Source organism: Bufo gargarizans, chromosome 4, assembly GCF_014858855.1.
Source record: "Bufo gargarizans isolate SCDJY-AF-19 chromosome 4, ASM1485885v1, whole genome shotgun sequence".
Lineage (NCBI taxonomy): Eukaryota > Metazoa > Chordata > Amphibia > Anura > Bufonidae > Bufo > Bufo gargarizans.
In genome coordinates this window covers 171,804,986-171,818,391 of record NC_058083.1, presented here as the reverse complement: position 1 = coordinate 171,818,391, position 13,406 = coordinate 171,804,986, and positions in this window count along the sequence as shown.

Below are 13,406 nucleotides of genomic sequence, written 5' to 3'. Positions count from 1 at the left end.
TACCTCTCTCCCCCAAACCACGTACATTCCAAGAAAAAATTCTAATCATCGTCATCAACAATGGTTAAATGGAAGATCAGGAGAGAGGGAAAAAGGAGGAAACAAGAGGAAAAAAAAAAAGAAAATAATAAACTGAAAAAAGGGGAACCACACCCACTTTGACGCACCACAACCCAACCCCCCCCCCCCTCACCCCCCTCCCACAGGCAATCCACCACATATTGTAGTAGATTTCTTTCCTATGACCAACCCTCGACCCTCCCCCCACTCAACCACCCCCACACCGCCATTATGAAGCAAAGAAAACTACATTTTAGGGGTATGAGCCCCTTATAATACTAATTATTCCCGCCAGATCGTAACCCAATTGGGTCATCGATTGTTTCGCTCAATCCAATCCGCGGCTTCTTCTGAGGTATCAAAAAAAAGGGTTTTATCTTCAAAAATAATCCGCAATTTGGCCGGGAATATAAGAGAATATTTAATATCCCTTTCTCTTAGCTTCTTTTTAACAGTCATGAATGTGCGTCTCTTTTCTTGTATTTCTTTCGAAAAATCAGGAAAAAAGGCCAGTCTAATCCCGTTATACACAACCGGTGAGGATTCCCTCGCCCTTCTCAGGAGGACATCTCTGTCCCCTGTAGTCAATGACTTAGCAAGGATTGTCCGAGGTTGTCTCCCTGGAATTGGTTTTCCTCCTGGGACCCGATGAGCTCTCTCAATCATAAAAAGAGGAGAAAATGACTCTTTACCAAAGTTCTCAAGAATTAATTTCTGTACAAATTCAGTTGGATTTTTTCCTTCCTCACCCTCTGGAATCCCTATTATTCTCACGTTGTATCTTCGTGACCTATCCTCCAGGTCCACTACCTTTTTCTTCAGGAGATTATTTTCCACTTTAAGTATAGAAACTTCCGTATTTATTTTTTTGGATTCCTTCTGTATAAGGGTGACGGAACTTTCAAGGGTGTTGACTCTGTCTCGCATTTTGGACAATTCATCTTTTATTAGTCCCACATCAACTTGAATAGATCCAAGTTGGGTTGTAACCACCTGTATTAAATCCCCGTTCTGTTTAACCGCTAGGAGTATTTCTTCCAGCGGGGAAGAGTTGTCATTAGGGATAGCTTCCCCCATTATTCCATCTTCCTCTTCAGGGTATCTAGCGCCTTTTTGTATTTCTCGCTCAGTTACCTCTGATTCATAATTTTTTTTTTCAAAAAATTCCTTTTGTCCGCCCCTCGTATTGACCCTTGGGGATTTCAGAAACTGGTCCAGTTTTGTTGGTTCAGTAGTTCTGGACCCGTGTTTCTGACCTGATAGATCAGTCGAACGCCTAAAGGCTTTTGGGCCCATATCTTATTCCTCTTTATTCCTCTTTATTATATTTTTTTTTTGGAATATTTATTTGTTTTTTTTTCCCCTTATTCCGCCTCCTTCTCTCCTTTAAATATATATCTTTTCTTCTTGGCTCTTCTTCTTTCTCTTTTTTTTTTTTTTTTTTCCTTTTCTTTTTCTTTTTTCCTTTTTCCTTATCCCCCTTCCCCTTTTTTTTTTTTTAGTGCCTACTTCTTAGTTCTGTTTTTCTTCTCCTTTTTTTTTTTTTTTCTTTTTTTTTTCCTATTTTTTTTTTTTTTCGCTCCCCCCCTTTTTTTTTTTTTTTTGTGTCCACTCTTCTTTATACTCTTTCTCCTCTTATTCTTTTTTTTTTTTTTTTCCCCTCCACCTTATACTTTAAACTTTAAAGTTCACTTTGTTGTAATCATATGCAACTGAGTCAAACTCCGTTCAAGGTTAGTTGGAGTCAGCAGTCATGAGGAGGTTAGTCACTAGAGGAGAGAAGCTTATCGTCTTCTCCAACAAACCATCAGATAGGGGGAACACAGGTAGGGGGAACACAGGTAGGGGGAACACAGAGGCTACTCACTGACACCAGAAAGGGAGGTAGCAGATCAGGCAGGAACCGGAGGCACGCTCCACGGGGGTAAAGGAAAAAAAACCTCCAGACAGCAAACTGTTCACAGCGACATGGAGGGCAAGAAAGGAGGCAGGAGCCGCAGGAGCGGCAAAACCAGGAATGGCAGAATCGACAAAGAGCCGGAGGCAGCCCCCACATCCGAACCCGACAGCCGATAGCAGCAGCGTGGCAGGCTTGGGCAAAAGGCAACAGCGCCACGGTTCAACAGCGCTGATCACACGGTCCCGGTCGCAGAGAGGGTAGATGGAGGATTCGGCACAAAGACGCCAGCATAATCGAAGCGGCAGCGGGGTAGCTGAGCAGCGGGGAAAGCCGGGAGCGCGACGTCCACTACGTCATCACGTCATCACCACCATGAGAGGACGGTTTGATTGGTTCTATTTTGGTGTGCATATAACTTTTTGATCGCATGCTATTACACTTTTTGTGATGTAAGGTGACAAAAAATTGCTTTTTTTACACAGTTTTTATTTTTATACGGTATGCACCTGAGGGGTTAGGTCATGTGATATTTTTATAGAGCAGGTTATTATGGACGCGGCGATATCTAATATGTTTACTCTTTATTTATTTATGTAAGTTTTACACAATGATTTCATTTTTGAAACAAAAAAATCTGTTTTATTGTCTCCATAGTCTGAGACATAGGCATGCGCACGAGGTGTGCCGGGTGTGCCTGGGCACACCCTAATAGTCACCTCCATGCTCACTGCCCGCTGCTGATTCCCCTGTCTGTTATGCTGCCGCCGCCCGCCACACTGTAAATTAATTTACAATACCTGGCTGTGGGTGGGCGGCGGCTAGTATTCACATAGGCGGCGCAGGCTGAGTTGACGTCACGTAACGTCACGTCACACTGCATCTGTGTGTACCTAGTGCGCCTGCAAGGAGGTGAGGGCTGATAAAAAAAGAAGTATGTACCTTTGTAACCCCCTGTCCCACAGTGCTATGCCTCCTCTGTTGTCCCATTTATTACCCTGATACCCCTGATATAATATATTTGAGGGGTATCAGGGTACATGAGGGGTAATATAACTGAGGAGGGCTAGGCTACTATCAGACATTATACAGGGGTAATATAACTTTTCTTACCCCTCACCCCTGTATTATGTCCCTGATAGCCCTCCTCAGTTATATTACCCCTGTATAATGTACCCTGATACCCCTCAGTTATATAATATAACTGAGGGGTATCAGGTTAAATTATACAGGGCAGGGTAATATGACTAAGGGGTATCAGTGTACATTATTATACAGGGTAATATAACTAAGGGGTATCAGGGGACATTATTATACAGGGGTAACATAACTGAGAAGGGCTATCAGGGGACATTATACAGGGGTAATATAACTTATATTACCCCTGTATAATATCCTTGATAGCCCTCCTCAGTTATATTACCCCATGTATAATTTACCCTGATACTCCTTGGTTATATTACCCCATGTATAATTTACCCTGATACCCCTCAGTTATATAACCCCCTGCATAATATCCACTGATAGCCCTCCTAAGTCATATGTAATCCACAGGTCCCCCATAACAGTGTGTGTCATCCACAGATGCCCCCATAACAGTGTATCATCCGCAGATCCCCCATAACAGTGGGTCATCCACAGATCCCCCATAACAGTGGGTCATCCACAGATCCCCCATAACAGTGGGTCATCCACAGATCCCCCATAACAGTGGGTCATCCACAGATCCCCCATAACAGTGGGTCATCCACAGATCCCCCATAACAGTGGGTCATCCACAGATCCCCCATAACAGTGGGTCATCCACAGATCCCCCATAACAGTGCGTCATCCACAGATCCCCCATAACAGTGCGTCATCCACAGATCCCCCATAACAGTGCATCATCCACAGATCCCCCAAACAAGGCATCATCCACAGATCCCCCATAATAGTGCACCTGCGCACTGAGGAGAGACTGAAAGCAGGGGAAGATCCGCGGAAGCAAGCAGAGGACGGCACAGCAGACGACTGAACAGCTTCTTTTGTAAGTAAATTATTTTATTATATTGCTGAAACTGCTTTAAACTCTAAAAAAAAGTTTTGGAGAGTGTTTCTCTCTTTCTCAGGTCTGAAGCAATACCGAGGAAGAAAGCAAAACTCTTGAAAGCTTGTCTTTTAAGTATTAGGATAGTACAATAAAAAAATATCCCTGCATACCGCAATACTCTCGTATTTTGTAATCTTATTTATATATACTTATTTCGGGTTTTTTCAGTAGTGTGATTAAGTGGTGAAAATTATTAGTGACCCCCCATTTTTGACTGTGGTATCTTATGTGCCCCCCTATATATTGTTCCTAGGCGCAGAGGCAGAGTCACGACAGCGCTAGGGTGAGACCCAGCCTGTACATACACACGTGTGCGGGGCGTGTGTGTTTGTGCTTTAGGGTGCACACCCTAATGCAATAGGCTGTGCACGCCTATGGTCTGAGAGCCATCGTTTTTTTTTAGTTTTTGGGCAATTATCTTGGGTAGGGTATGATTTTTGCGAGTTGAGATGGCGGTTTGATTGGCACTATTTTGGGGTGCGTATGACTTTATGATCGCTTGCTATTACACTTTTTGAGATGTAAGGTGACAAAAAATGTTTTTTTTTACAGCGTTAAAAAATTTTTTTTACGGTATTGACCTGAGTGGCTAGGTCATGTGATATTTTTATAGAGAAGGTTGTTACGGACGTGGCGATACCTAATATGTCTATTTTTTTATTTATGTAAGTTTTACACAATAATATCATTTTTGAAATAAATAAAAAAAATCATGTTTTAATGTCTCCATATTCTGAGAGCCATAGTTTTTTCAGTTTTTGGGCGATTATCTTAGGTAGGGTCCTTTTTTTTGCGGGATGAGATGACGGTTTTATTGGCACTATTTTGGGCTGCATATGACTTTTTCATCGCTTGCTATTACGCTTTTTGTGATGTAAGGTGACAAAAAATGGCATTTTTTACACCGTTCACCTGAGGGGTTAGGGTCATGTGATATTTCTATAGATCAGGTTCTTACGGAAGCGGCGATACTTAAACTTTTTTTTATTTACTTAAGTTTTACACAATACCAGCATTTTTTAGTGTCTCCATATTCTGAGCCATATTTTTTTTTTTTTTTTGGGTGATTGTCTTAGGTAGGGGCTCATGAGGTGACGGTTAGATTCATACTATTTTGGCGGGCATACACCTTTTTGATCACTTGGTGTTGCACTTTTTGTGATGTAAGGTGACAAAAGTGGCTTTTTTTTTACATTGTTTTTATTTTAAAAAAATGATGGTATTTATCGGACAGGGTGGATCATGTGATATATTTATATAGCCGGTCACTACAGACTCAGGGTTTTTTCTATTTTTTATTATAAAATAAGGGGAAAGGGGTGTTTTTTTTTCTTTTTTTACTTTATTAATTTTATTACTTTATCAAAAAAACACCTTTTTAGCAATTTTTTTTCTTTACTTTATTTCTAATGTTCACTTCTGATCCCCTCTGCAATGCATTACAATACATCTATATTGTAATGCATTGCCTGTTCCTGTAATACAGTGAGTAGTACACAAACAGGTTGCCTAGGAGACCCAGCCTGAGGTTGGATCTCCTCGGCTCCAGTAGAAGGCAGTTGCAAGGCATTGGGCAGCCTCTGCACGGCATCGGAAGAAACCACGGCACTCGTATTTTCAGATGATTATAAATAATTCATTTATTGTCCATCCCAAAATTGGATCTTTTGAATAATGGCCAACGTTTCGGTCTACTAGGACCTTGTTCACGGCCTTAGGGCTCTTTCACACCTGCGTTCTTTTCTTCCGGCATAGAGTTCCGTCGTCGGGGCTCTATGCTAGAAGAATCCTGATCAGTTTTATCCTAATGCATTCTGAATGGAGTGAAATCCGTTCAGGATGCATCAGGATATCTTCAGTTCCATAACGGAACGTTTTTTGGCCGAAGAAAATACCACTGCATGCTGCGCTTTTTGCTCCGGCCAAAAATCCTGAAGACTTGCCGCAAGGCCGGATCCGGAATTAATGCCCATTGAAAGGCATTGATCCGGATCCGGCCTTAAGCTAAACGTCGTTTCGGCGCATTGCCAGATCCAACGTTTAGCTTTTTCTGAATGGTTACCATGGCTTCCGGGACGCTAAAGTCCTGGCAGCCATGGTAAAGTGTAGCGGGGAGCAGCATAATTACCGTGCGGCTCCCGGGGCGCTCCAGAGTGACGTCAGGGCGCCCCACGCGCATGGATGATGTGATCACATGGCACGTCATCCATGCGCATGGGGCGCTCTAACGTCATTCTGGAGCGCCCCGGGAGCCGCGCGGACTGTAAGTATACCGCTCCCCGCTCCTACTATGGCAACCAGGACTTTAATAGCGTCCTGGCTGCCATAGTAACACTGAAAGCATTTTGAAGACGGATCAGTCTTCAAATGCTTTCAGTACACTTGAGTTTTTCCCGGATCCGGCATGTAATTCCGGCAAGTGGAGTACACGCCGGATCCGGACAACGCAAGTGTGAAAGAGGCCTTAGCGTTGTGGACCAGGAGATGTCGGGAGGACTGTCCTCCCGACATCTCCTGATCCACAACGCTAAGGTGTCACGGCTGAGTATGGGGAAAACCCTCAGCCGTGCGATGACAGAGGATGGTAATCATGACTCGGCCAGGAAGACAGAACTAGGGAGCAGGTCACCTCCTATTGCTTCCCTATTCTGACCCTAACTCCTAGCGACATGAGCCGACCTTGAAGGTAGGAGGGCTCATGCTCCCTAGGCTAGGAGCTGGGTAGACTACCTGTTCCTCCTGGACATGGAGAAACAGGAGTCTAAAGATGGCCAAACTATAAAGACAGGGGAAACTAGAACAGTGATATGGCAATGGCAGGTAAGAGCGACAAGTACAAACACCTACCTGCCACAGACACAGAGCCCGGGACCCAAGTATCAGTGCTGCTGTCCACAAACACAATTGATAGAGCACACACACCACACAGGACACCAGGAAACCATACACTGCAAACAATAGACATGACACACAAACACATCCTCATAACATCTTGTATAAATAATACATAACAATCACAATTTATAACAATTTGTTTATGACCACAAGGGTGGCCCCCACTGGCAGATGGAATTACCAGGAGGGTGTCTCCAGCAAAGCATGGCTGAAGAACCCCCTCAGCTTCTGATATCCAAAGAAGCTATATAGCCCAAAGTGGCCACACCCACACAGACACACAATGAGAGGGAATTAACCCTTCCAAGACTAACCAGGGAAGTGAAACCACTTAAAGGGGAAGTGTCCAAATGCACAACACACTGCAGCTGTTACCGCAGGCAACGACATGGGTGGCAACCATGTCCTGGGAGTCAGCCAGAAGGCCGAGACACTGCCACCACATGTACATAAACCAAACGTTGCCAGGGACAGCCACAGTGAAGGGAAATGTCACAGTGCACACCTAACATAAGACCTCGTGCACACCAGACATACAAAGTGCATACATAAACACACAAGCCAAGTGCAACCGCATGCACAACATAGCAAGCTGCAAGGATACAGCTCAGGCTGCTATGCTGCCACATAAATACTGTTGCCAGCGGCAACCACAGGTGAGGCAAATACCACAGCCCTCACCTGTGATTGACAACAGACCAAACCGCTGACAACCGCATGCGGTTCAGGAGTCACGACCATGACCATGGCCGTGACATAAGGCTGTGAACAAAGGTCCTAGTGGACCGAAGCATTGGCCATTATTCAAAAGATCCAATTTTGGGATGGACAATAAATGAATTATCTATAATCATCTGAAAATACGAGTGCATTGTTTTCTTCCTATTTCAAATTGATTATTCCCACTAAGCACCAACAGCTATACAAGGAGTGCCATCCACTATAATCACTCTGCACAGCATCGGGCTGTCTTCTGAAACATCAAGTCCCTGCCACAGCAGAGCGGGGACTCAATGGTCTCACTTAAACACAAACCCCTTCTATGCCGTGGTCAGCTTACACTGCTAGCCCGCCAACTACTGCCATATAAACTGGTGGACTCGGAGGCCTTTAGAAAATTTGTGGCCATTAAAACACCGCAACGGAAGATCCTGGAAGAAAATATTTCTTCCAGAAGGGCATCCCAGAGCTATATGGCCCCTTTCAGCAGCAAGTGAATGTATCTCTGGCACACAGTGTCTGTGCCAAGATACATCTGACCACAGACACGTGGTCTAGCAAACACGGGCAGGGAAGGTACATAACTTTTACTGCCCACTGGGTGAACCTTCTGACGGCCGTCAAGCATGCAACCCGTGGCACCCGTGTAGATTTGGTGTTACCGCCATGGATTGCATGCAGGTCTGCCTTTTCTTCTCCTCCTCCTACTCCATCCTCCCTCTCCTCCCCGGCTGACTCCTCCTTTTCCGATGCTACCGTCTCTTCCGCTGCGCCTCCCCCAAGATCCCCAGAACCTATTAGACGTGCCAGGTGAGAGATTGCCATGCTGTGCTGCAGCTGTTGTGCCTGGAAGCCAAGAGCCACACCGATCCTGCACTCCTTTCAGCTTTGCATTCACAGGCAGATCAGTGGCTAACCCTGCTAAATTTGACAGTTGGTAAAGTGGTGTGCAACAACGGTGCCAATCTGCTGAGCGCGCTGAAACAGAGCAAAATGGCACAGGTGCCGTGAATACAACATGTCCTGAACTTAGTCGTGCAGTGATTCATTGCCAAATACCCCGGGGACCAGGACTTCTTGTGGCAGGCCAGGAAAATCTCTGGCCATTTTATAAGAACCTCCACGGCCATGGCTCGCCTTGCTGACATTCAGCGGCGACACCACCTGCCCGTCAGACGGCTGATTTGTGACTGCCCGACGCGATGGAACTCCACCTTGTATATGCTTGATAGGCTGCTCCAGTAGAAACATGCAGTTAATGACTACCTGTATAAACTCTGCGGCAGGACAGGTTCTGGGGATCTTGTTTTTTTTTCACTGTGCCAGTGTCTGCTCATGCGCGATGCATGCAGACTTCTGAGGCCATTTGATGAGATCACCAAACTGGTCAGTCGCAGCCAGGGCGCCATCAGTGACATCGTACCTTTAGCCTGCTTTCTGGAGCGTGCATTGCATCGTGTCATTGATCAAGCCGTCGAGGAGCAGGAGCAGGAAGATGAGGAAGTCGCAATGCTGGATGAATTCCCAGGGGGGCTACTCCATCTGAGACAAGTCAACAACAGGAGTCTGAAGAGGAGTCAGAGGAGGATGGTGTCGGGGCGAAGGAGGATCAAGAACAGCATGCTTTAAAAGTTTCTGGAATCCCTGTTGTTGTTTGTGGATGGGGGGGGGGAGAGAACGAGGACGACATTATCCTGGATGATAAGCAGGAGCCAGGCCACTCCACCCCTTCCAGTTTAGTGCAAACGGGGGCCTTCATGCTCCAGTGTTTGAAGAGAGACCCCCGTAAAAAAAAGCATAAAGGGCAAGGACCAGTACTGGGTGGCAGCGTACTTAGACCCCCGGTAGAAACACAAAATGGTGGAAATGTTACTTCCATCACAGAGGGCTGTTAGAATGCAGCACTTCCAGGCCTTGTTTCGAGAAATGCTGCATTCTGCTTTTGCAGACGCTGGCAGAGGAATTTCCACTCACAGAGAAACAGTTGCGGGTACTAATCCAACAGAGCATGGAAGAAGAGGGAGGTTTGAAGATGTGTTGGTCACTTCGGATATGAGATCATTCTTTCAGCCAACCCATCGACAGCCGTCCTCCGGATCCAGCCTCAGGGAACGCCTAGACCGAAATGTGTCCGACTACATCGGGTTAACGGCCGATGTGGACGCTCTGAGAAGCGATGAACCCCTGGACTACTGGGTGTGCAGGCTTGACCTGTGGCCAGAGCTGGCACAATTTGCCATTTAACTGTTGGCTTGCCCCTCGTCCAGTGTCCTGTCCGAAAGGACGTTCAGCGCAGCAGAGGGGATCGTGACCGATAAGCGCACTCGCCTAGCTCACGACAGTGTGGACTACCTCACATTTCTAAAAATGAATGAAGCATGGATCTCGGAGGAATTCAATGTGACTAGTCGACCATGTTTGATTGAAATTCCTCATGACAGCCCACAAATATCCAGCACTACCCAGAACAAATCATGGTCCCTGTCTAAGGTAAATACAGCCTTTACCTAATAACCTGATAAAGGGGACACTTTGAGCCCCGAAAGGCGTTGTTTTATGTACATATGGTATCTATGAAATAAAGAAGATCTTATCTCTTAAGACCTGCTATACCAGTGATTTTGAACCCTGACCAGAACTTCCTCTCCTACAAGTATCCTTTGGGGGATTGGGCATCCGATCCCAAAGAAACTCCTTCTGCGGCTGCATTCCTGGAAAAAAAGGGTCTAATATTTTACAAGTCTACAATAGTGATGTGCCTATCTATAGCACAACCCTAAAAGGTGAGCACCTTTTTCTTCCAAGCAATTTATACTTGTTTTGGACGTATTATCCTATTGTGCGCCCTCTATCCCTCTTTTTTGTCTCTATTCCCCTTGTGACTGAGTAGAATCTAGATACGCCTGTGGCTTCAAGATTAGGTAAATACAGCGCCATAAAAGGCCTTTTATGTCCATTGAATGCCTAATTTTTGAGGCCTGTACTGGCCGACAGTTGCATATTTTTCCTGTGACCGCCTAATGTACCTCCAGCCACAGAATCCAAAGTTCTTTGCTATCAGGTGAATGCCTATTGGCTAAATTTTTGGGACCTGCACTGGTCGACAGTTACATTTTTATCCTGTGACTGCCTAATGTACCTCCAGCCACAGAATCCAAAGTTCTTTGCTGTCAGGTGAATGCCTATTGGCTATTTTTTTTTGGGGGCCTGTACTGGCCTACAGTCAGGGGCGTAGCTATAGGGAGTGCAGAGGTAGCAGTCGCTACCGGGCACAGGAGCCTGAGGGGGCCCAAATACCCTTGTGCCACATAAGACACTGGCATTATAGAAAGTGCATACTGGTCAATTTACACCTCTGGCTGGAGGGAAGGGGCTAGGTTAAGAATTTGGCATGAAGGGGTGCCCTTTCAATGTTTGCCTCAGGCAGCAGGAAGGATATGTGCTCCCCTGCCCCTTGCCAACAAGCACTGAGGGACAGGGGCCCAAGCTGAACTCTTGCACCAGGGCCCATGAGCTTTTAGCTATGCCCCTGCCTACAGTTACATATTTATCCTGTGAACGTCTTTATGTACCTCCAGCCACAGAATCCAAAGTTCTTTTCTGTCAGGTGAATGCCTATTGGCTAATTTTTGGGGCCTGCACTGGCCTACAGTTACATATTTATCCTGTGAACGTCTAATGTACCTCCAGCCACAGAATCCAAAGTTCTTTACTGTCAGGTAAGGAACGCCTATTGGCTAATTTTTGGGGCCTGCACTGGCCGACGGTTACATTTTTTATCCTGTGACCGCCTAATATACCTCTAGCCACAGAATCCAAAGTTCTTTGCTGTCAGGTGAACGCCTATTGGCTAATTTTTGGGGCCTGTACTGGCCTACAGTTACATATTTATCCTGTGAACGCCTAATGTACCTCCAAGCCACAGAATCCAAAGTTCTTTGCTGTCAGGTGAACGCCTATTGGCAAATTTTTGGGGCCTGTACTGGCCGACAGTTACACATGTATCCTTGTGGCCTTCACTATGTGGGACCCACCATCCAAACCCTAATTAACAGACTCAATAAACATAGATCAAATGTTAAAATGTTTTTACAACATAGCATCTCCAAATATACCACTACCCACCACCAAGGCTCATTTTCTGGATTCACTATTACTCTGATCGAACAAGTCAAAACGAACGGATACAATATCATCCAGGCCTTAAGAAAATGGTAGATGTTCTGGATTTACAAATTGAATTGTCTAAACCCATATGGCCTCAATGAGGCATTTGAAATTAATCTCTAAATCTATCCATCTCCATTTCTCCACCTCAACTCAGTAGCCACATACCCCCCCTTCCCCTTTCTCATTAGCGTGCCATTCATTCCAGGCCTTACCACCACCACACCCGAGGACCACCTACATACTACCCACAAAAATCCCAGTCAGTACCTCAGTTGTATCAATCTAATCCATGCACACTATATTGTCAAACCAACCTTCAGCTGAGCGTTGCAACATATTTACTACCTCCAAGGTCACCTTATCAAGCCGTTAGGCATCACTTTTTTGCAGTTTCCGCATTTTTACTACGTCTATTTTTATTACTATATTTATATATATATCCATTCATGTATTTAAGTATTTATGTATTTTTGTATTTAGGTATTCATGCAATTATGTATTTTTATATATATATATATATATATATATATACACACACATACAGTACAGAGCAAAAGTTTGGACACACCTTCTCATTCAAAGAGTTCTCTTTATTTTCATGACTATGAAAATTGTAGATTCACACTGAAGGCATCAAAACTATGAATTAACACATGTGGAATTCTATACATAACAAAAAAGTGTGAAACAACTGAAAATATGTCATATTCTAGGTTCTTCAAAGTAGCCACCTTTTGCTTTGATTACTGCTTTGCATACTCTTGGCATTCTCTTGATGAGCTTCAAGAGGTCACCTGAAATGGTTTTCACTTCACAGGTGTTCCCTGTCAGGTTTAATAAGTGGGATTTCTTGCCTTATAAATGGGGTTGGGACCATCAGTTGCATTGTGCAGAAGTCAGGTGGATACACAGCTGATAGTCCTACTGAATAGACTGTTAGAATTTGTATTATGGCAAGAAAAAAGCAGCTAAGTAAAGAAAAAACGAGTGGCCATCATTACTTTAAGAAATGAAGGTCAGTCAGTCAGAAAAATTGGGAAAACTGGCTCACATGCGGACCGCCCCAGGAAAGGAAGACCAAGAGTCACTTCTGCTGCTGAGGCTAAGTTCATCCGAGTCACCAGCCTCAGAAATCGCAGGTTAACAGCAGCACACAGAGTTCTAGCAGCAGACACATCTCTAGAACAACTGTTAAGAGGAGACTGTGTGAATCAGGCCTTCATGGTAGAATATCTGCTAGGAAACCACTGCTAAGGACAGGCAACAAGCAGAAGAGACTTGTTTGGGCTAAAGAACACAAGGAATGGACATTAGACCAGTGGAAATCTGTGCATTGGTCTGATGAATCCAAATTTGAGATCTTTGGTTCCAACCACCGTGTCTTTGTGCGACGCAGAAAAGGTGAACAGATGGACTCTACATGCCTGTTTCCCATCATTTTTTTTTCAACAGGACAATGACCCCAAACACACCTCCAGGCTGTGTAAGGGCTATTTGACCATGAAGGAGAGTGATGGGGTGCTGCGCCAGATGACCTGGCCTCCACAGTCACCGGACCTGAACCCAGTCTAGATG